The sequence below is a fragment of the Crocodylus siamensis genome, chromosome 13 (assembly GCF_052110815.1).
Source record: "Crocodylus siamensis isolate JL-2025a chromosome 13, ASM5211081v1, whole genome shotgun sequence".
NCBI lineage: Eukaryota > Metazoa > Chordata > Crocodylia > Crocodylidae > Crocodylus > Crocodylus siamensis.
The window spans coordinates 25,702,861-25,722,912 of NC_143407.1; the positions used below are offsets into that span (position 1 = coordinate 25,702,861).

Sequence of the window (20,052 nt, forward strand, 5' to 3'; positions counted from 1 at the left end):
TTAGCCAGGCCAGGGAGCTTATGAACACTGCCCCACCTGGCTCCTTGAGACACATGAGTCAGTGGGGCAATGGGTCTCCCACCGGGGAGTAACCTTCAGGGGAAGGTAGCCTCAAAAAAGAGGCAGGAGGAAGAGACCCCCTAACGGAGGGGAACCACTAGAGGATGCTTGCATCTCATATTTTGGAGTGTTTATTGATTGTTTGATGCACGCTGTGCATTTTTGGAGTGTTTATTAACAGTTAACTGTACGCCTACTATTTTAGAGCGCCAATTATTGTTGTATTTACCTGTTCATACCGTTTGGGACCATTAAAGTTACCTGTTTGCATGTGGGTATGTATATAGTTATATGTACTTGTAACCTGTAAATACTCACTTTAATTCACTGCCTTCTTATATATACATATACAGGGTCTTGATAAAGTCCTTCTGCACTTTTAAACGTTAATAACTTGGGTCGTGCACAAGGACTTTATGAAGATCCTGTATTAAATTTGTACCCGGTTAAGACATCGCTTTCTGTTCCTCCTCTGTTGAGACACGATAGGTGGGAGGGAACAGTGAGTAAACTACAATTTCCACCCCCAGTATGTGTGCCCTGTTGGCTTTCTCCTTCTATTGGTGTGTGGGGGGGGCACTCACTTTGGGAACACCCAACTTATATAAAATAAAATGCAATTTATTGCTAATACTCAACATATACATAGCACCTTTCATCTGCTGAACTCTAGGCTCCTTACCAAAAAGAAAGAAGTATTTTTCATTTTTCTAGTACAGAGGTAGAAAATGGGCTATGGACTAGTTAAGAAATTTGACTGAGGTGATTGGCAGAGCTGAAAGTAGGGCCTGGCACCCCATCTGCTCCATCACTGTACTTCCTTATGTTGATGGCTATCTAAGTCCTCCCATCCCTTTGAGATCAGAGTGCTTCTGTTCATTGACCTGTTTTCCACGCTCCTATTCAGTTCCTCAGTTTTTCCTCCTCCAGGGTAAGGTGTCTAGGGTAGAGTAGAATAAACAATGCACATATTTGCTTATGTTTTTTAATGGATTTGCTTCAGCTGTGTAGAAGTGACTAATTCATCTAATTTGTTGTCCTAAAGGAAGAGCTTACACTCTCTCGCTAACATACTTTTATGACCTACGGTTAGGGACCTGAGCACCTCAGTCTTTAATGTTCTTATCCATAGAGCACCCTTGCAAGGCAAAGAAATGCTTCTTTCTCCGTTTTAAAGATGAAGATGGCCTATCTAGCCAATTATCCTGTCTGACAGTGGCAGGAGTGGATACTCTGGAGTGAAAACGTTGAACCATGTATGTCTAGCGTAATCTGTCCCCTTTTCATTACCATTCCTAGCATCCAGCATCATTGATTTAGAGATGCCAGTAGGATATATCCCTGACTGTCCTATTTACTACCTTTTAATAGATCTATCATCCATGAATTTATCCAGTCCCTTTTTGAATCTGGCTATGGTATCTGTTTCAACTTCCTTTCTCCTTTCCAATCTGAAGAGTCCTAGTCTTTTTAGTTGTTTTCTGGTTAGGCAGCTGCTCCATACCCTTATTATTTTTGTTGCCCTTCTCTGTAGCTTTTCCAAATCTACTACAATGGGTGACTGGTGCCTCCTGAGTGGGGGGGGGGGGGGCACTTGCCCCTCCCAACAGACAGTTAGCAACTGGGGGGGGGGTCCCCCCACAGCTGATTCCACAGACTGGGGTGGGGAGGGTCCCCTCGTGGGTGATTCTGCTGACTGACGGTGGGGGATTCCCCCACCTCCGATCCCACCAACCTGCAACTGGCAGCAGTGCGTTGCTGGCACTTCTGGGTTGGTGAGATCAGCTGTGGGGGGACTGTTTCTCCTGGCACACGCACAGTTTCATAGTTTCTAGGGTCGGAAGGGACTTGAGCAGATCATCGAGTCTGACCCCCTGCCATGGCAGGAAAGAGTACTGGGGTTAAACAACCCCAGCAAGGTGTACATCTACACCTCAATTGGTGCTTTCAGGGGGGGCCCTAGGGCTCTCATTTGCCTCCCCTGCCTGGCAACACTGCTGTTGGGGTGCACATGCACCCCCGTTACCCCTTTTGCATCGCCAGTGTCTACTACATTGTGTTCTGAGATGAGGAGACCAGAACTGCGCAGTAGTCGGGATGTGGGGCCACCATAGATTTGTGACAATTTATTTAGGGTTATGTAAAAAGACTGAGGTAGAGCAGAGAATTGAACTTGCATCTCAAGAGTCCCAGGGTAGTCTCCAAACCAGTGGTCTACCCTTCCTCTCCCTGCCTCATGACCAGTGCACTTGGACTCCTTCTCTATTCTTTTACTTCAGATTTTATAGCAAATAAATTGGGAAGCATTCATGAATAATGAAATGGAAACTTGCTAAAACCTCTGGAGAACCGGCTGTAATCCTAGATACCTGTGTAGTTTGGTTGATATTTGGGTAGTGGACAAACTAAAATGTATCCAAACTATAAAGGTCCTAATGGTATATTTATATTCTGACATTCCAGTAATAGGAAAATCAACCTGACCGTCTTTAAATTTATAGTAGGATGAAAATCTTTGATAAAATGAGAGACAGATTGTACAAATGGTTCTAGCTGATTTAACCAGGTCTGTCTTTGTCTCCTTGTGTCCCATGAGTGTGTGTTAAATCTGGGAGAGGGAGAGAGAGTATATTATTCAGTTCAAAATGTTTCAATTTCAGGCTTTGGTTAGATTGCTTTTTAAATTGGAAGAGGCTGAGCTGGCCTGATGATTCATCAGTTTGGGAAGATAACTGGTAGATTCAACTGCTCTCAACCAACATTTATTTACTCCAGTCTTCCTTAAAATAAAGGACTGTAATCCCAATAATTAGCACTGAATTTCTGAACTGTAATAGTTTAGACAGGAAACAGAGGGGATTATTTGCCTGTAGGGTCCTTTTTTGGTAAATACAAGGCTTTTTTGCATATGAATAAGAAAAGCAGAGATGTCTGTGTGTGGCAGATGGTCTGGAATTCCTTCCTCTGAAGAATCCAGTTTGGAAATGAAATGTATATTGCATTCTGTTCTGTGTTTAAGGGTAGGAAGAAAACAGTCATATAGGAACATGGGTGGAGGTCTCAATAAAGCATTTGTATTGACTTTTATTCATGACAAGATAGCAACGTACCAAATAATTAAAAAAACAACAAGCCATGAGCTAAAAAAAAAAAATACACGTGGCATCTGGGGAGGAGGCACTCCAGATGGTGCATCCAGAGCCTAGCACAGTGACACTTCCAGGGGCTACTCTCAAGCGCCAACACAACTGGTGCTGAATCTTCCAACCGGGACAGATGCTGCAGCTTGCTCTTGGCATGGCTTGCACCCAGAAGAAGAATTTCAGAGTGGTGAAAGTCATATAACCTCATTATAATGGGAGAGCAGTGCATGTGCTAGTTCAGAAGCAGGGTTTTAAATGTATTCTATGTCTTGTCTTTCTTTCAGGCTACCATAACCCATGGTACCTGAGGACCCTGACTGTCCCCGGAGTTTGGCGTGTTCCTAGAAGTATCCCACAGGAATGATGCTTAGCCGGATGGCTTGAGTCTAAAAGGCACAGAGAAATGCAGGAACTGGCGATGTTTCTGTTTCTGGGCCCAGCTGGAATCAGGTATGGGGAGGCGTGGAAGAGGGAAAGGCCACTAATAAGACAGGCAGCTTGTTGTCATCTGTTTGTGTTATGAGACTACATCCTGCCACAGATGCCAGTGCGTGGCCTTGGGCAAGTCACTCCAACTCTGTTTTACCTCTGTTTCTCCTCTTCTTTGTCTGTCTTGTCTGTTATGACTTGATAGTCTATGTCTTTATGCAGAACCTAGCACAATGGAGACCCTGCATCACCTGGTAACTCTAGGTAATGCTTAATATAATCCAGACAAAAAGAAACAAGAAGGGAGCATGGGCCTTATAACTGACTCGGGCCTTGGAAAGGGTGTGATCCAAATGTGGGGTGAAGGGCCAAGATGGTTCTTTTTTTCCTCATCTGGTATCTAAAACAGCTCTGCTATTGTTATACCTTTAAGAAAGCAATAGCCTTTTAACTGCAGCCTGCTGCTGTGTGGCAGCATGCAGGTGCCTCGTGGCAATGAAGCTCTTAGAGGCCAATACAAGTGAAGTGGGGAGAGGGAATTGCAAATTGGTATTATTAATAATAATAATATTAATGAAAAAGCTCCCAAAGATCAAGGGCCTTCAATTTAATTATTCCTTGTAACAATATACAGTATGAAAAGAGGCTGCCTAAGCCAGTAATGGGCTTCTAGCCCTTTCCTTATTGAATTAATTCTGTTTCACATCTTCAGCTTTTTCTCCCCCCATCTGTGCAAATTTTTATAAATATTTAAAAGAAGAATTAGAAAGAAAAAGCTTAAGGAGAGCAGGAGCTGCTGACAAAGGACTGTGAAAGAGAAATAACTTATGAAATGCCTAGACATTTTTGAATAAATATCCTTTCATTTTTATGACTATTATAATTCTTTTTCAAGTACTCTTATGACTGGATCCTGGATTTCTTGTGCATTTAAATCTCCCATTAACCTCGATGCCACAAATACTCAAAGAACCCAGTCTGGCTTTCCTTGTGCTCAGTGGGACTTCTGGGTTTGTAAAGAAGAGAAAATTGGACCTTTAAAATAATCAGGCCACCTTTTTATACTAAATTTGGTTAGTAGAGATTGAAAGTAATCAAATACTGCCATACGAATTGTACTGTCTTTAAAATATGATCATTGCCGGGTTTCATCTAACTCAGAGGGGTGACTCTGACTGCACTCTGCAAAGATAAAAATTAATTACTCACTTGGTTCCTTTATGCTTAGCTCTCTCATAGCATAGCATTTAGCTCTCTACGTAATCCAGAGGTGAATTGCTGGCTCCACTGAAGTTAACAGCAAGTCCTCCGTGGGTCTCGAATTTCTTCTTAGGGGTCCAGTAGAATCAGATCAGGAAAATATTTATGACTATCATTAGATACTTAGGAAATTCTTCAGAATATTTAGGTAAATGGAAGGTGTGTTCATTGAGGATACTGACATTTATTCTTCGTATACAGTATGTAAGTGTGTCTAGTGATCAATAAGAAAATGTCAATTTATGCTGGATGTGCAAGATGCTAGAGGTATGTGCCATGTGGGTTGGTTCCTGTAATTCTTTGCCTAATAGCATGATTTATACGCTATTTTCCAGTGTTTATATCTTATTTATGCTGCGCTTTTGAGATGATAATTTCAGTATCTTTGAATGTGGTACTAAAATAGATCATTTAAATCCCAGCGGTATTCTCCTTCACTCAGAGGAATGATTTTTTAGTTGTAAAGCAGATCACAGGTATAAAGGTATTACTGGTGAGCAAATTTAAAAGAAAAAGGACACTTGCATCTTTTGTTGCAATGGCTAATGAGAGTTGCATATGCAAGTGGCTAGTTAGATGCACAACTAATTGTTCTGGTGTGCATTTAACAGATATGTACCCAATATAACAGGAATCCCGTGCACAAATTGCAAACTCACCGGGTTAGATTCCTATTTTGTACAACGTGAAGGTACCCCCAGATTTTGTTAAGGTGGGCAAACCACCAGAGGCAGTAGGCGTTGCAGGTCAAGGAAGAAGTATGGCCAGACTGCTGCTTGTTCTGGCTGTGCAGAGTTGGCGATCAATTATTGAGGGCCTACGGGCTATTCTAATCTTAATTGGGCTTGAGGTGATTGTGACTCTGCTCCCTGATGCCGGAAGGGACCCAGCGCCTTCCCCTAGGGCTAGCGTGCCCAGGGGAACAGGGCACGCACATCCGGCAGCCAAGGCATCTGGATGCACACCTTATGTCCAGCCAGAGGCTGGTTGCTTTCCCCAGGGCAGAAATACTCAGGAAGGCCCAGGAAGCATTGGTCATCAACAGAGCACTAGGAACTCATCCAGAGCACAGCTTGTCCGACCGTGGCTGGTGAGCAGCACAGCCTAGACCTGATGCAATGCCCCATCGCATGCAGAGGACCACGTGGAAGCACCCGGGTCAGGTGGGACTGGGAGAGGAGGACAGTCCAGTGGACCCTGAGCGGGCCAAGCAAGGGGAAACTCTAGGTTGGGAGCCCACTGACACCATATGCACTGCCCAGAGCATCTGTGGGCTCAGAGAGCACTGACGGGACCGGTGGAGCTGCAAGCACAGCAGGGGACACCATGAGACAGTGCCATTCCTGGCCTAGCATCAGGGTGGGGAGAACCTGTGCCAGAAGGCCTATCTGTGCCAGAAGGTGGGTGAGCTGGGCACTGAATCAACCCATGCCCAAAAGGGAATTGCTCAGTGCAGGGGCATCATTGCTCTGCCTACTGCTCAGTCTGAACGATGTAGTTAGATTTTCTGTTGTGTTGCGATTCTTTGAGAAATACAGAACAGCAGGATTCTCGTGGTCTCCATTCTCACCGGGCATCCAGTGTAGGAGGAAAAGCCCCATCATCATGCCAGGACACTGCCAGGGCTGATTGTAATACCTTAGGGGGGTAGGAGCCCCACAGAATATGAGACAATAAAGCCACACCTGGACCCTTGGGGAACCACTGGTCACCACCTCCAGACAAGTAGAGGTACACCTGGCATGAACAACAAGTCATGGCAGGCGAATAGGCCCAGGTGTGATGTGATCCAAGGGGAAAGGACATGCCCTTTGGCAAGTACAGCGAGTGTGAGCCTGTCAGTGATGCAGATCGAGCTGCAAAATCAGGAGCTACCTATGACTCTTTCCTTGATAGTCCATCCATTCTGCTGTGAAACAGAGGAGACTCCCCGTGGTGAATATTGGCCATACTTCTACAACCAAGCCTCAGATGCCTTTCACTAATTGCAAACCGCTGTCTTGTGGGAGATTGTAGCTGAACAACTAAATATAACGTAACTCCATGCATCTGTTTCCTAATCTCTGTGTTTCTGACTGTGCCACTTAAGAGCAGAGCGGGGTGAGCATTTGAATAATAAATTCCCATTAATGTTTCTTAAGCTCCAAAAGTGAATTCTGATTTAACCAAACCCATGACCCATTTACGCTCCCTTCAAATCTGAGCACTCAGCTAATGAATTACTTTCTTCCAACTGTTTGCTCAGTTCTCATGTGCCCCATTTAATAAAGAAATAACTTTAAACAGATTATTTCTTTAAGTTGCCCCTTATCCCCCACTCCTTCCCCAAGCAGTAGGTTTCATTAGGGTGGAGTTCCTGAAGTATGGGCTGCAAAATGCCGGGTTATCCATGGAGAAACTGCTTGGTCAGAGGGATAACAGCCCAGAGGAAGGTCTTGTGCAGCTTTGTTTCCCCAATGAAGAGACTGAGGAGCTGTGACAGGGCACACGGAGCTATTTAGCCAGGCTAGCCCCTAGCACGGCAGGGAGAGGAGCTCCTGGCAGCAGTGCTCCCAGGAACAGCTGAGCTGGGGTCAATGCTGGTGGTTTGCGGAAGGAGCTCCAGAGCAGGAGGGGCAAGAAGAGCTCCCAGCTGGCCCAGAAAGAGAGCGGGGCTGGAGGCCAGGAGGGTCTGGGGCTCAGAGAGGGAGAGCTTGAGTCTAGGAGGGCCTGCCTAGAGAGGGAGCCTGGAGCCCAGCATGGGCAAATGAGTCGGAGCCTCTATGTTTGTGGCTGGATCTTGTTTTCGTCTTTAGGCAAACAGCTTTATGCTTCAGTGTGCTCCTTTATCCCTCCCCATTCGTCCCAGCAGCACATCTGTGTAAGGACCAGGCTATATATACCTGGCCCTCTATTAAAGTTAGAGAACTCATATACTACATATTACTTTGCTTGGGTCCGTAAGCGAAACAATTCTCTTCTCTTGAATCCCAGCTGTAGCCACCCAGCTGGTGCACAACTCGCTGTGCTCTGGCATGATGTATAACTTAAAGCACTTGAGGTGCATGTCTAGGAACTAATAAACCATTTCAGCACCTCCTCCTGTCATCTGGGAGCCCCACAGAAGCAGTCTGACAGTCAAGTCATGATTTGGCAAGTGGTTTTATGACAAGCACTTTCATGTTCTATGTTTTAGTACCCAATAATATGCTGCTTAAAGAGTTTCATTGACAAAGTATTAATAACTAAGGATTTCAGTATGTCTTGAAAACCTCTTGTCACCTTGTTTTTTAAAGAGATGAGTAAGTTAAAAGCTTACTGGATAGCGCATGGGGAGAAATTGATTATAAAGCAATAATTCAAGCAGAGCTTAGCTAGTTTACATCGTAAGTATTCTGCAATGGAGTTAAAGCTTTAATAATCAATATCTCTCCCCATGCATTATGTCTTTTAAATATGGGAGACTTATTCAGTATAACTAGACAGTTATACAACTGCTAATTAATCTATGCATGGTTATTAAAGAAGCCTGTTTTTTTTTCTTCATGACTGATAGGGAAATTATGTTTTTACTGTTTTAATATCAGTAGCAGGCAGTCGAAAATCATCAGTTGCACACCTTTATTTAAAGTTGAGTGAAGCTTAATGCTGGTGACCTATCATTTATTTATTCTGCTCATCCATATCATCCCAAAGCATGCTCACTGGCCTTCTCCAACCATGAGCGTTAACCTGCTGGGAAAGTTACTATTTCTTTAAGAGGAGAGCAGTCTGGGTATTGGATATAAAACTGCTAAACCCGAAGGCAGACTTCAGTTAAGGAAAACCCTGTGGCTAGTGTTGAGCTCAGCTTTCTTTTGTGTGTTTTTTTTCCTGTTGTCCTTATACTTCCTGCCCTATGGGGTCAGGGTGGCCCTTGGCAACACAATGTATATATAATTTGAGCCCCTTTTTTCTAGAATTCGTGTTCATGGTCTCTGGTGAGAATGAAATTTATTGATGATCTTTCTCAGTTACGTTTCCTTCCCTCTAATAACAGATTTTGAGGTCATTTTTGTTATTTTTTTTACTATTTGGCCACTGGTGCCTTGCACGCGTGACAGATAGTAAGAAATGAGTTTCTTAGTGGCAGGAAGACTCAGTAGCTCAAGGAAGTAGCAATAGGACAAACAGAGCCTTTTACTACTAGTTGGTTGATTCACAACCAGTGACTGAGAGTCGGTATCATCTAATGGTGTTTTGCCTCCATAACAACCATAGTGGCATGTTCATGGCATAAAACTATTTGTAGGTGGTAAAAGTCCTTAAGCTGTTCTTAAAGATTTGACTGGAGAGTTAGGACTCCATTGAATCACTCACTGGTGGTTTACTTTTTTAGCCTTCATCTGCCATTTTAGACAAACCTGTTTTTCTGGTACTCAGTATCTCAAGTCTTGCCATAACATGGCCCACATTTTGGGTATTTCACAACTGTTAACTGCTGGAAAAAATATTCAGGGACTTCATCACTTTTTCATGTTCAAGTCTTCACTTTTTCAGCTTGAAGTCTTCAAATCAAGACTGAATGCCTTTCCAGAGTGGCATTTCTTGGAAGCGCACACAGCGGTAAAGGCTCTTGGGTATTAAAGAAGCAAATCATCTCTTAAAGTTCCCCATATCTCAAGGGCAGCTTATCTAAAGCTGCAACCCGTCAGGGAGTGCAACGTCTGATAAGCCAATTGTGCTGGCCAGTCCGGTATGGGAGCAAGTACCTCACTTAACCTTTTTTCCTCTCTCCTTTTGTATGGCTACTGATCCTGAGGGTGTACAGTGTCAAGAGGAGACAAATAACAGACCGCTCAACAGAGACGTACAAAATAATGGGTGGTAGAGAGAATGTCAGTCAGATGCTTCTATTTCTCTTTTCTCACAATACAAAGACGGGACGGCAACGTGTAAAATGAAATGGTAAAACACTGTGCTGTCCTTCCAGGTGACTCGAGTCCAAAAAAGGTTGGTTTGTTCAAGAACTGATAAAAGATGACAAAACACCCAGAACTGGGTTTCCTCTGGGCAGTAAGATGTAGCTCAGGTGAGGGCAATTACTTCAGCTAGAGGTCCAGTTAATGAGTTTTGGTGAGCTGCCGTTGGCCACAAGGGACAGGCACCCTGCCCTCTGGTCGCTATCTTGGGACTGGAAGTCCCACCCCCTAACCCTTGATGGTTGCCACTGGATATTCCTCCCATTGGGCTCAGAAGTACTCCTTCTGGAAAGGGGGTTTGCCATCTTGGAACTGGGAAAAAAAAGGCTAAAAATCAAACATTCACAATAATGTATTTTAATTTTATTAAAAAAAAAAAAATTGTCCCAGTTTGTGTGTGTGTTTGCATTGTGTATGTAGAAATGATTGCATAATGGCTCAAAATGAGGTTTTGCTCTTGTATATTGTGGGCTGTATGGAGGGGTATGGGTGGGTGGGTATGGGTTTTGTCAGGGGCTCTGGGTGTGTGAGTGCAGATGTGGGGGTATGTGTAGGTATGGGGGGTTTGTGGGGATGTATGGGGTTTGTGGAGGGGGAGGGTGGCTGGGGGTGTTTGTGAGGGTGCATGTGTGTGGTGGGGTGTGTGCATGGAGCAGTGGGCGGGGTTCCCCCAGAGGTGCATGGGTGTGTGTGTTGGGTAGGGTGTAGGTGAGTGCAGTGTTTGTGGGGTGTGTGTGATTGTATGTGGGGGACGGTGTGGTTTTGGGGCTTGTGTGGGAGGGTTTGAGGGTATTCGTGGGAGCTCCCCATGCATGCCCCACTCAGCTGATCAGCACCCGCCCCCACCCCACTGCAGCCTGGTGCCCATGCTGTGTGGTGCCTCCCAACCACTGCCAAGAGTGTGCAGCCCCGGTGCGCCCCACACCTGCTCCACACTGTTCGGCTGTGGCACGTCCTGTTCCCTCCTGGGCACGCCACGGGGCTGGGGTGGCTCTGTGGCAGGACTGCCTTTCTAGGTAGTCCATGTGGCGGCAGCTCCTCCTGGCTGCCGCCATCACTGGCCCCACCCCCATGGTACTAGCGGGGATGTGGGCATGCAGCTCTGACCCAGCATGCCCTGCACCTGCTTTGGACTCTCCCACCCAGGCTGAGCAGCAGCGGCCAGGCAGAAAATGTTATTCGGTGTGGGGGGAAAAGCAGCCTCTCCCCATTGCCACTGCCAGTGCAGCCAGCAGAACCTGCACTGCACCGGGCTGCCCTGCATCTCCGGTGCCATCACTGCTGCCTCCAGGCTGCCCTGTGGGGCAGTGGTGACGGTGCAGAGCAGCCACTGGGCAGCCCAGGGGTGGCAGTGATGGTACTGGAGACTCAAGGTAGCCTGGCACAGTGCAGGCTCCACCAGCTGCAGTGGGAAATGCCAGCAGCAGCGAGAGGGAGGAGCACTTTCCCCCTGTGCTGAAGAACAGTTTCTGCCCGGCTGCTGCTGCCACTGTTTAGCCTGGGCAGGCAAGTCCAGAGCAGGTGCACAGTGTGCCAGGTCAGGGCTGCACACCCATGTCCCCACTGGCTGCATGGCTGGAGCCAGTGACAGCTGGAGGAAGCTGCTGCTGCCTGAGCTGCCTAGAAAGGCAGTCCCACCGTGGAGCCTCCCCAGCCCTGCTTCATGCCTAGGGGTGGCAGGACGCACCATGGCCAGACAGTGCCTGGGCCAGGTGGGACCAAGGGAGTTGCTTTGGGTTGGACAAAGCCTCTGGCCCAAGGGCCATATTTTGCCCACCCCTTTAATGCCTCTCCCATGGGGAACAGCACTATGAAGACAGAATCAGTTGGCCTGCTCAATAGTGAGCAAATTTGTATTTCAGGCTATCCATATCCTTAGAAATGAGATGGTGCCACTATGGCTTCTAGGTCAAGAAGAAAAAAATGGCTCTTTCTGAATCACCACTCAGCAGAGATTGAGTCTGAACATGTACTAATCTCTGCAGGGGGCACTATTTACTGACCAAAGAATGACAGTCAGCATGGCAAGTTACGGGCATTTCAATTTAAAAAAAATGAATAATAAAATCGTCCCTGACTAAACAGCTCCTCTGTTTAATTTATTGTTCACAGTAGGTGGAGACGATTGAAATTATAGTGGTGATTAAAGATGAGCAGATTGAGACTTAGTGAAGTGCTTTCATGATTTTGAAAAATGCCCAGTTCTTGCTGCTAGAAGTCATAAATCAACAATCGTTTCCCAGTTCCACACACACAATGTGCTCGTCACTAGTCGTAGCACTTTGGTGTTAGAGGCTAATGGACAGCGTTTGCCATGAAGCGCCATTTCACCCAGTTTAATTAATGTGGGGCAAATGCAGTCCTGTTGTAAACCTGCAAACTTTACTGGAGTGAATCTCAAGGGGGCTGAATGTCTTTGTTCAATCATATCTGCGGCAAAAGAAAACTCTCGAAAGACGGACAGAAAGACTCCAAAGCTGGCCCAGTTAGCAGTATTCTCTACTAAAAAGTATCACATGGTTTTTGAATACTGGATTAAAATAATGCTTTTGCTTTTTTGACTTTGGAGGTTTATGGATTCCAGGTTAGCACATTTTGAGTTGGTGCAACAGTAAAGTACTCTTGGAGGATGCTCAGTATGCTTTGAAGGATTTGCTCTTATAGCTGTAGGAGGTAATAGAGAATGAGAGTCTTCCTATTTTTGTCTTGAATCACCCAATATGATTCTGTAGTGCTGGTAAGACAAGATGCTGGGTATAGGTAAAAAAAAATATATATAAGTAATTAGTAGCCGTAATTAGTAGCCATAAAATGAAAGGTCTAGTGAATAACTCAGTTAATAACTCTGGCATAGTCTAATATTCAAAGCCAGTGTCTAAGAACTAGCAAAATGTAATATGATAGTATTATGTGCAAAAAAAAAAAAAAAAGAAAAGAAAAAAAAACATATCCAAAAATCCTGGCTGCATACTTTAGATGAAGGGTATCAAACTTGTCTGCCCAGTGGGCTGGATGAGTGGTGTTGGATTGGTCCGTGGGCTGGAAGAATGGTGTGGCACTGGTCCCATGGGCTGGGTTGAGCCCACAAACCATCTCCCACATTTCCAGTCCAGGACCCAGCAGGAAGAGGTCTAGCATCCCAGGGGCTTGGTTGCCACTGAGAGACAAGCCATGGTGTTGAGCTTCTTCCCACCGAGCTGCTGAGGCAACTCTCACCTGGGTGCTTTGCTACAGCCATGGGAAGGTTCCCCGTCAGGGCTGTGGGCTGCATGACCTGGCTCTGTGGACTAGATCAGGCCCATGGAGTATGTTTGACATCCCTGAATACTTCCTAGCAGAAAAATGTTTGGCTGATTGTCCATGAAAAGGTTCATCTAGGCATTATTGGTTTGGGGAGAGGGGCTTACACTTCCCACTTACTTATCTTGAGTCAAAAAAGACCTCTTATAGGCCCTAGTTCAGGGAAAGCTGCTATTCAAGAGAGCACTTTAAGCATACATTGAAATGCCCTTGAAATCGATGGTACTAATACATGTGCTTGGAGTTATGCACCAGCTTAAGTGCGTTCTTAAATAGGTATACACCAAAGCAGGCGCTTATTAACTGCTTTCATGAACTGGAACTATGATATGTCAAGTAGGCCTGTGCAATCCAATCCATCTTCGGGTCCAGCCGCTTCGGATCTGATCCAGAGCTCCGGACCGGGTTTCCCCTTTGATCTGGCCAAAGCGGCTCCGAAGCTTCGGAGCAGCCTCAGAGATCTGGCCATAGGGTATTAATGAATACCTATAATGTATTATAGGAATCAATGAAATATCCATAACTTTGTTGTTTTTTTTGTCCAATTTGGATGAAACTTGCAGGGGTGGTAGACTCTGGTGAGAGTATGAAACCTGCCAAATTTCAAGAAGATCGGTGCAGGGGTTTGGGAGAACTGTATCCCAAATTCTTGAAAGCAAAACTCCTGTCACACCCCTGTGTTACAACACAGGGGGGGTTAAAACTGCAGGGCTGGTGGCTCTTGCTGAGGCCACAAAGCATGCCAGGTTTCAGGAAGATTGGTGTAGGGGTTTGGGGGGAACTGCAGCTCAAACTGCAGACAAGCAAAACTCGTGACATGGGGACCCCGCGGGTGTTAAGCTGCGGACAAGCAAAACTCGTGCTATGGGTGCTTGTGGGACTGACTGTGTCTGTCTTGAGGCAGTTGAATGTCTGTATTGATTCTTTCCTCTCCTTAGCCTGGTTTTCCAGGTGCTAATTGATGGCAATTAACTGGCTACATTAGCTAGGTCCCTGAGTGAATCCTGATTTATTGGTAACACAGTAGCACAGCAGCCAGGCCTGCAGCAGTCTCTCCCATGCCCCAAGACAGACACAGACAGTCCCACCAGCACCCATGTCACGAGTTTTGTCCATCAGCAGCTAGGGGTGCAGGGCCCCAGAACCCCTGCCCCGATCTCCTCCACAGCTGGCAGGTGTCGTGGCTGCAGCAGGGGCTACCATCCCTGCAGCTGCCACCCCGCTGCGCCTGAACACATGCAGGGTCACCCATGTCATGAGTTTTGCTTGTCTGCAGATTGAGGGGCAGTTCCCCCCAAACCCCTGCACTGATCTTGAAAACTTGGCAGGCGTCGTGGCCGCAGCAAGAGCTACCACCCCTGCAGTTTTGACCCCCCCAGTGGTGTAACACAGACGTGACAGGAGTTTTGCTTTCAAGAATTTGAGGTGCAATTTCCCCCCAAACGCCTGTACCAATCTTCTTGAAACTTGGCAGGTGTTGTGTCCTCAGCATAGGCTACCATCCCTGCAGTTTTGACCTCCCTATGTTGTAATGCCTAGAAGTGATGAGAGAATTTGGGGTGCAGTTCCCCCCAAACCCCTGCACTGATGTTCTTGAAACTTGGTAAGCTTCATTCTCTCTGCAGAGTCTACCACCCCTGAACATTTCATCCAAATTGGACAAAAAACAACAAAGTTATAGATATTTTATTGTTTCCCAATTATACCCTATGGTCGGATCTCCGAGGCAGCTCCAAAGCGCTTCGGGAAGCCAAATGAGGCCAGTGCTTCGACCCGGATGTGCTGCTTCAGACCCTGAAACATCCGAAGCTCCTCTGGATCCGAAGCTCTGTCCAAAGCTTTGCACAGCCCTAACGTCAAGTTCTCTGTAAGACTGGAAGATAAGTTTGCCCAGACGCCTGGAGGATGTATTCTTTTTTGACTACTTCAGTTGTACGTTTACCCAGCCTCATTCAGTATGCACCACGCAGAACTTAGTTCAACTGTGGAGTATTATGCTATAACTAATCTTAAGTTCTTTCATTAATTGAAGGCTTGAAATGCAAAATGACAAATCTTATTTAAGAGCTGATGTAAGTGTTGACTTGAATCATTCTCTACTTGCTCCGACTTTAAATACAGAAAAGCTCCTTGAAATGCATGACCTCAGAATTGTGTTACAATTTATTTTTCAATTGCTTTTATGACACTAATTTGTCTTAACCTGTCTCAGAGCATTGTCTCCAAACACACACAAACTGTCAGTAAGGAGAACATAGCTAATTTCTTTTCTCTGTTGCTACAGAATAGAACATTTTGATCTCCCACATTCTGTTGGAAAGCCTGATAATTTTTTAAACTGCGTTAATTCCTCCTCGGTAGAATACTCCTTACAGCTCTAAAAATAGTACACTTCTACCACCATATAATAGGTTGTTACCGATTTCCTCATTTAACAGTTGTCTTGCATTATAATAGAATTAAAAGAAGCTGGAGAACAAATATGACTTCTTGGTCTCAAAGATTTTGACTTAACAAACAGGCATTTCATACCAGTTTTTATGAAGTACATTTGCAATTCTGTGCATTCAGAATAGGTAATTTTCCTGTACTATATATATGAAATGTCATGTACTGTGTTCCCCCTCCCCTGCCTCATCTCCTGCCTCTCATCCCTGAAATAGCTTATCAGTCTAACCTGGTAAAGTGGCACCTGCTATCTCTTGCTGAGGACATCCCAACATTGGTTAAACAGAATACTATTAATTGTTTAGTATTGTTTAGGGTCATAGGTTACTGAAATTCAGCTGTGAAGGGCAATTTTATTTGAATGCAAGTTACATTTGAATTTCTAGATTTTAATTAAGTGGTTAAGTACTTGTGGCCATATTGTATCATTGGGGACATGTCTGTTATTAAGATCATTGCATGTGTGAAGCATCAGAATTATTCTTTATGGGTCTGTAATTCTAGCTTTTGCTATAATGCAGATGTGAAATAAGGCTCTATGACTCCGAACACACCAATTTCCATAAGTTAAATAACCATTCATTCTTTAGTGAAGTTTATCTAATATTTCCAGAGGGCTCCCTCCTAATCTAAAATGGATTATGTTTTATGTAGGATTGTATGTTAGAAGGCAGAGTAAACACTCACTGCATTTTTTTTTCTAACAGCGCTTTCAATTTTATCTTTAACTTCATGTAATGTTTGTTATTTTATTGGATAAATGACGGGCCATGGGAGCATCTGAATCCAGGCAGCATCAAGTAAAAGTGGCTGTCAGTTAGCAAGTACACATCAAAATAGGGTTAGCCTACAGTAATATCTTCCACGCTGCTTTGTCCCTCAAGAAGTGGGACCGGGTATCTCAGATGGGACTGTGTGGTAGTGGTGGATACAGATACTGATTTTTGGAATATCCCCTTTACCACTCTGGGCCCCATGAGTGTTGGCGAGGAGCATCTCCAGTGGCTTTCTATCAGCGAGCACTTTTGTGATACAGGCCTAGCTTCTGATAGGTACTTTTTTGGTGTTTCCACATTTATTTTTTAACACCTGACTTAGGAGCCATAACTTCCTTTTCAGAAGTGATTAGTTAGGCAAAACTCCCATTGAAACCTGTGTCGCTTTTGAAATCAAGTCTTCCGCTCCAGGAATTACAAGCATGAATGGAGCAAGCCTTAAATCCTTATACAAAGGCAGAACCATTGTTCTTTGTTTGCAAGATTTATATAGATATTCGTGAGTCCCACACGACAGTGAATAAGTATGATTTTATTATCAGGAAATCACAGCTGGGAACTTGAAATACACAAGGAAGATCATTATTTTAAGGCTCAAGAGTCAGTTTCAGAGCCAGCGATGAGAACTCAGCAGCCCAGTGCTCTCTCCTTCCCGACATGTCTGCTATTTTATCTTCTAAGTATACTTTTTTGTAGAAGTCAAGGTTAGAATCGAGTCTGCTGGAAGAGAATACTGCTTGTGTGCAATCATAGAAAGGGCAGGCTGAGGAGCGACGATTCCTCTGCTGGGTTTTATCTATGCACTAAACCATTCTAGCCAGGGGATAATATTCATCGGTGACTCAGAGGTTCTTTTGGAGGAGCTAGTTGGTATTGTTTGCCTTCTGGACTGTGCCAAACGCTCTGAATTTTCAATCTCCTTTCCCAGGAGAGTGCCCCCCTGCCCAGAACCCAATTTAAACTCTGTACGTATATGGGAGTGCATAGATACAAAGGTCAACAGGCAGGCAGGCAAAAACATACCAACTGTACAAATACTGTGCCTGTATGAAAAATGTCACTGATAACACAATAAAGGTGATAGGTAGAGGAACCACGGAGAGGAATAGTGGAAGAGCGGGTGAAGGAAGAGGGCAGCAATGCCGTCTTATGGATAATATAAGCTGTATTTTAAGAAAGCCAGTTGTATGTTAAAGAAATGATTTTAAAGGGGGTTGTATTTTAAAGAAACCTTACTGGAGGCATGGGAACAAACCATCCTGATGCACCAAAAGATGAGCAAGTATGGGAAAAGACCAGCTTGCCTTAGCAGGGAACTCTTCAGTGAACTAAAACACAGAAAAGGAAGGTTACAAAAAGCTGAAACTTGGGCAAACAGCTTGGGAGGAGTGTAAGTATTGCTCAGGCATGCAAGGGTGAAATCAGGACGCTCAAAGCACAAGTGGAGTTGCAGCTAGCAAAGGATGTGAAAGGTAACGTGAAGGGATTCTACAAGTGTGCCAGCAACAAGAGGAGGATCAGGGAAAGTGTTACATCCCTGGGGAGGCAACCTAGTGATAGCTGATGTGGAAAAGGCTGAAGTTCTGGGTGCCTTTTTCACCTCAGTCTTCACAGGTCAGCTCCCAGGCTACTGCACCTGGCAGCACAGTTTGGGGAGGAGGTGAGCAGCTGACAGTGGTGAAAAAACAGGTTAGGGACTATTTGGAAAAGCTGGACGTGTACAAGTCCATGGGACCTAACACAATGCACCCAAAGGTGTTGATGGAATTGGTCAATTGTGATTGCAGAGCCGCTGGTCATTATGTTTGGAAACTTGTGGCGATTGGGAAAGGTCCTGGATGACTGGGAAAGGGCAAATACAGTGCCCATCTTTAAGAAATGGAAGAAGGAGGATCCAGGGAATGACAGACCAGTCAGCCTCACCTCAGGCCCTGGAAAAATCATAGAGCAGATCCTCAAGGAATCCATTTCTAAGCCCTTGGAGAAGAAGTGGATTAGGAGCAGTCAGCATGGATTCACTAGGGGCAAGTCATGCCTGACCAACCTGATTGCCTTTTATGATGAGATGACTGGCTCTGCAGATGCAGAGAAAGCAGTGGGCATGATATACCTTGACTTGAGCAAGACTTTTGATACGGTCTCCCACAGCATTCTTGCAAGCGAGCCAAGGAAGTACAGGTTGGATGAATGGACTGTAAGGTGGATAGAAAACTGGCTGGATTGTTGGGCTGAGAGGGTAGCAATCAACGGCTATATGTCTAGTTGGCAGCCGGTATCAAGTGGAGTGCCCCAGGGGTTAGTCCCAGAGATGGTTTTGTTCAGTATGTTCATCATGGAAGATGGGATGGAGTGCACTCTTAATAAGTTTGCAGATAATACCAACCTGTGGGGAGCAGTAGGTACGATGGAGGCTAGGGCTAGGATTCAGAAAGGTCTTGACAAATTGGAGGATTGGACCAAAAAAAACCTCATGAGGTTCAATAAGGACAAGTGCAAAGTCCTGCACTTGGGATGGGACAATCCCATGCACCGGTGCAGGCTGGGGACTGACTGGCTGAACAGTAGCTCTGCAGAAAAGGACCTGGGGGTTAGAGTGGACAATAAGGCTAATGGCATACTGGGCTGCATTGTTAAGAAGCATTGCCAGCAGATAGAGGGAAGTAATTATTCCTCTCTATTTGGCACTGGCAAGGCCACATCTCGAGTGCTGTGTCCTGTTTTGGGCCTCCCACTATGGAAAGGCTGTGGACAAACTGGAGAGGCCAGCAGAGGGCAAGACAAATGGTTCAGGGGCTGGGGAACATAACTTCTGAGGATAGGCTAAGGAAACTGGGCTTATTTAGTTTGGAGAAGAGAAGACTGAGGGGGGTCTTAATAGCAGCCTTCAACTATCTGAAGGGTGGTTACAAAGAGGATGGAGCTGGCCTGTTCTCAGTGGTGGCAGATGACAGAACAAGGAGAAACGATCTCAAGTTGCAGCAAGGTAAGTTTAGGAAAAACTTTCTTATGAGGAGGATAGTAAAGCACTGGAACAGGCTACCCAGAGAGGTGGTGAAATCTCCATCCTTGGATATTTTTAAGACCCAGGTAGACAAAGTCTGGGCTGGGATGAGGTAGTTGGGGATGGTCCTGCTTTGAGCAGAGGTTGACCTAGATGACCTCCTGAGGTCCTTTCCCACCTTAGTTTTTTTTATATTCTAATATATAAAATATGAGATCCTTGCCTATCCAGTATTTCTGTCTGTTACCTGAGACATTGATAGATCACTCACGCTTTGCAAACACTATTCCAAATCCACACACGAACCTGTGGGTACAGCTACTAAATGCCTGGTTTAGCTGGGATGATACCAAGCTGAAAAACACTTCCAGCATCCTGAAGGAATTTAAAAAAAAATCAGGATCAGGATTTTGTTCAACTTTATCCCAGGAACAGTATCTACTTTGCTACAGTGACAGGCAGCACTCTTGGACAGCCTGCTCTAGGCCTGAACTAGAAGGTGTGTAGCCAGTTTAGTATGGCATTGCAGATGTGCCAATGAGTCCTGGTTAGAGGCAATATATAGTGATGTATGTGCTATCCCACACCTAGCTAACAATACTGCTTCCATTTTGGGGACTTCTTGTGAACTGCCTTAGCACAACACTGGATGTTTGCAGTACCAGCAACCTTACCCCTCCATGTTCAGGCTACCA

General features: G+C 45.2%; 1 long non-coding RNA gene across 5 annotated transcripts in view; it reads left to right on the forward strand.

Annotated features, from left to right (window-relative positions):
• LOC149854118 (uncharacterized) overlaps positions 1-20,052 on the forward strand; it is a 276,904-nt gene that overhangs the window by 35,761 nt on the left and 221,091 nt on the right. For all 5 annotated transcript variants that reach the window (XR_016438946.1, XR_016438942.1, XR_016438943.1 and 2 more), the window contains exon 2: positions 3,488-3,653. This is a non-coding gene — a long non-coding RNA (uncharacterized LOC149854118). The remainder of the gene's footprint in view (positions 1-3,487; positions 3,654-20,052) is intronic.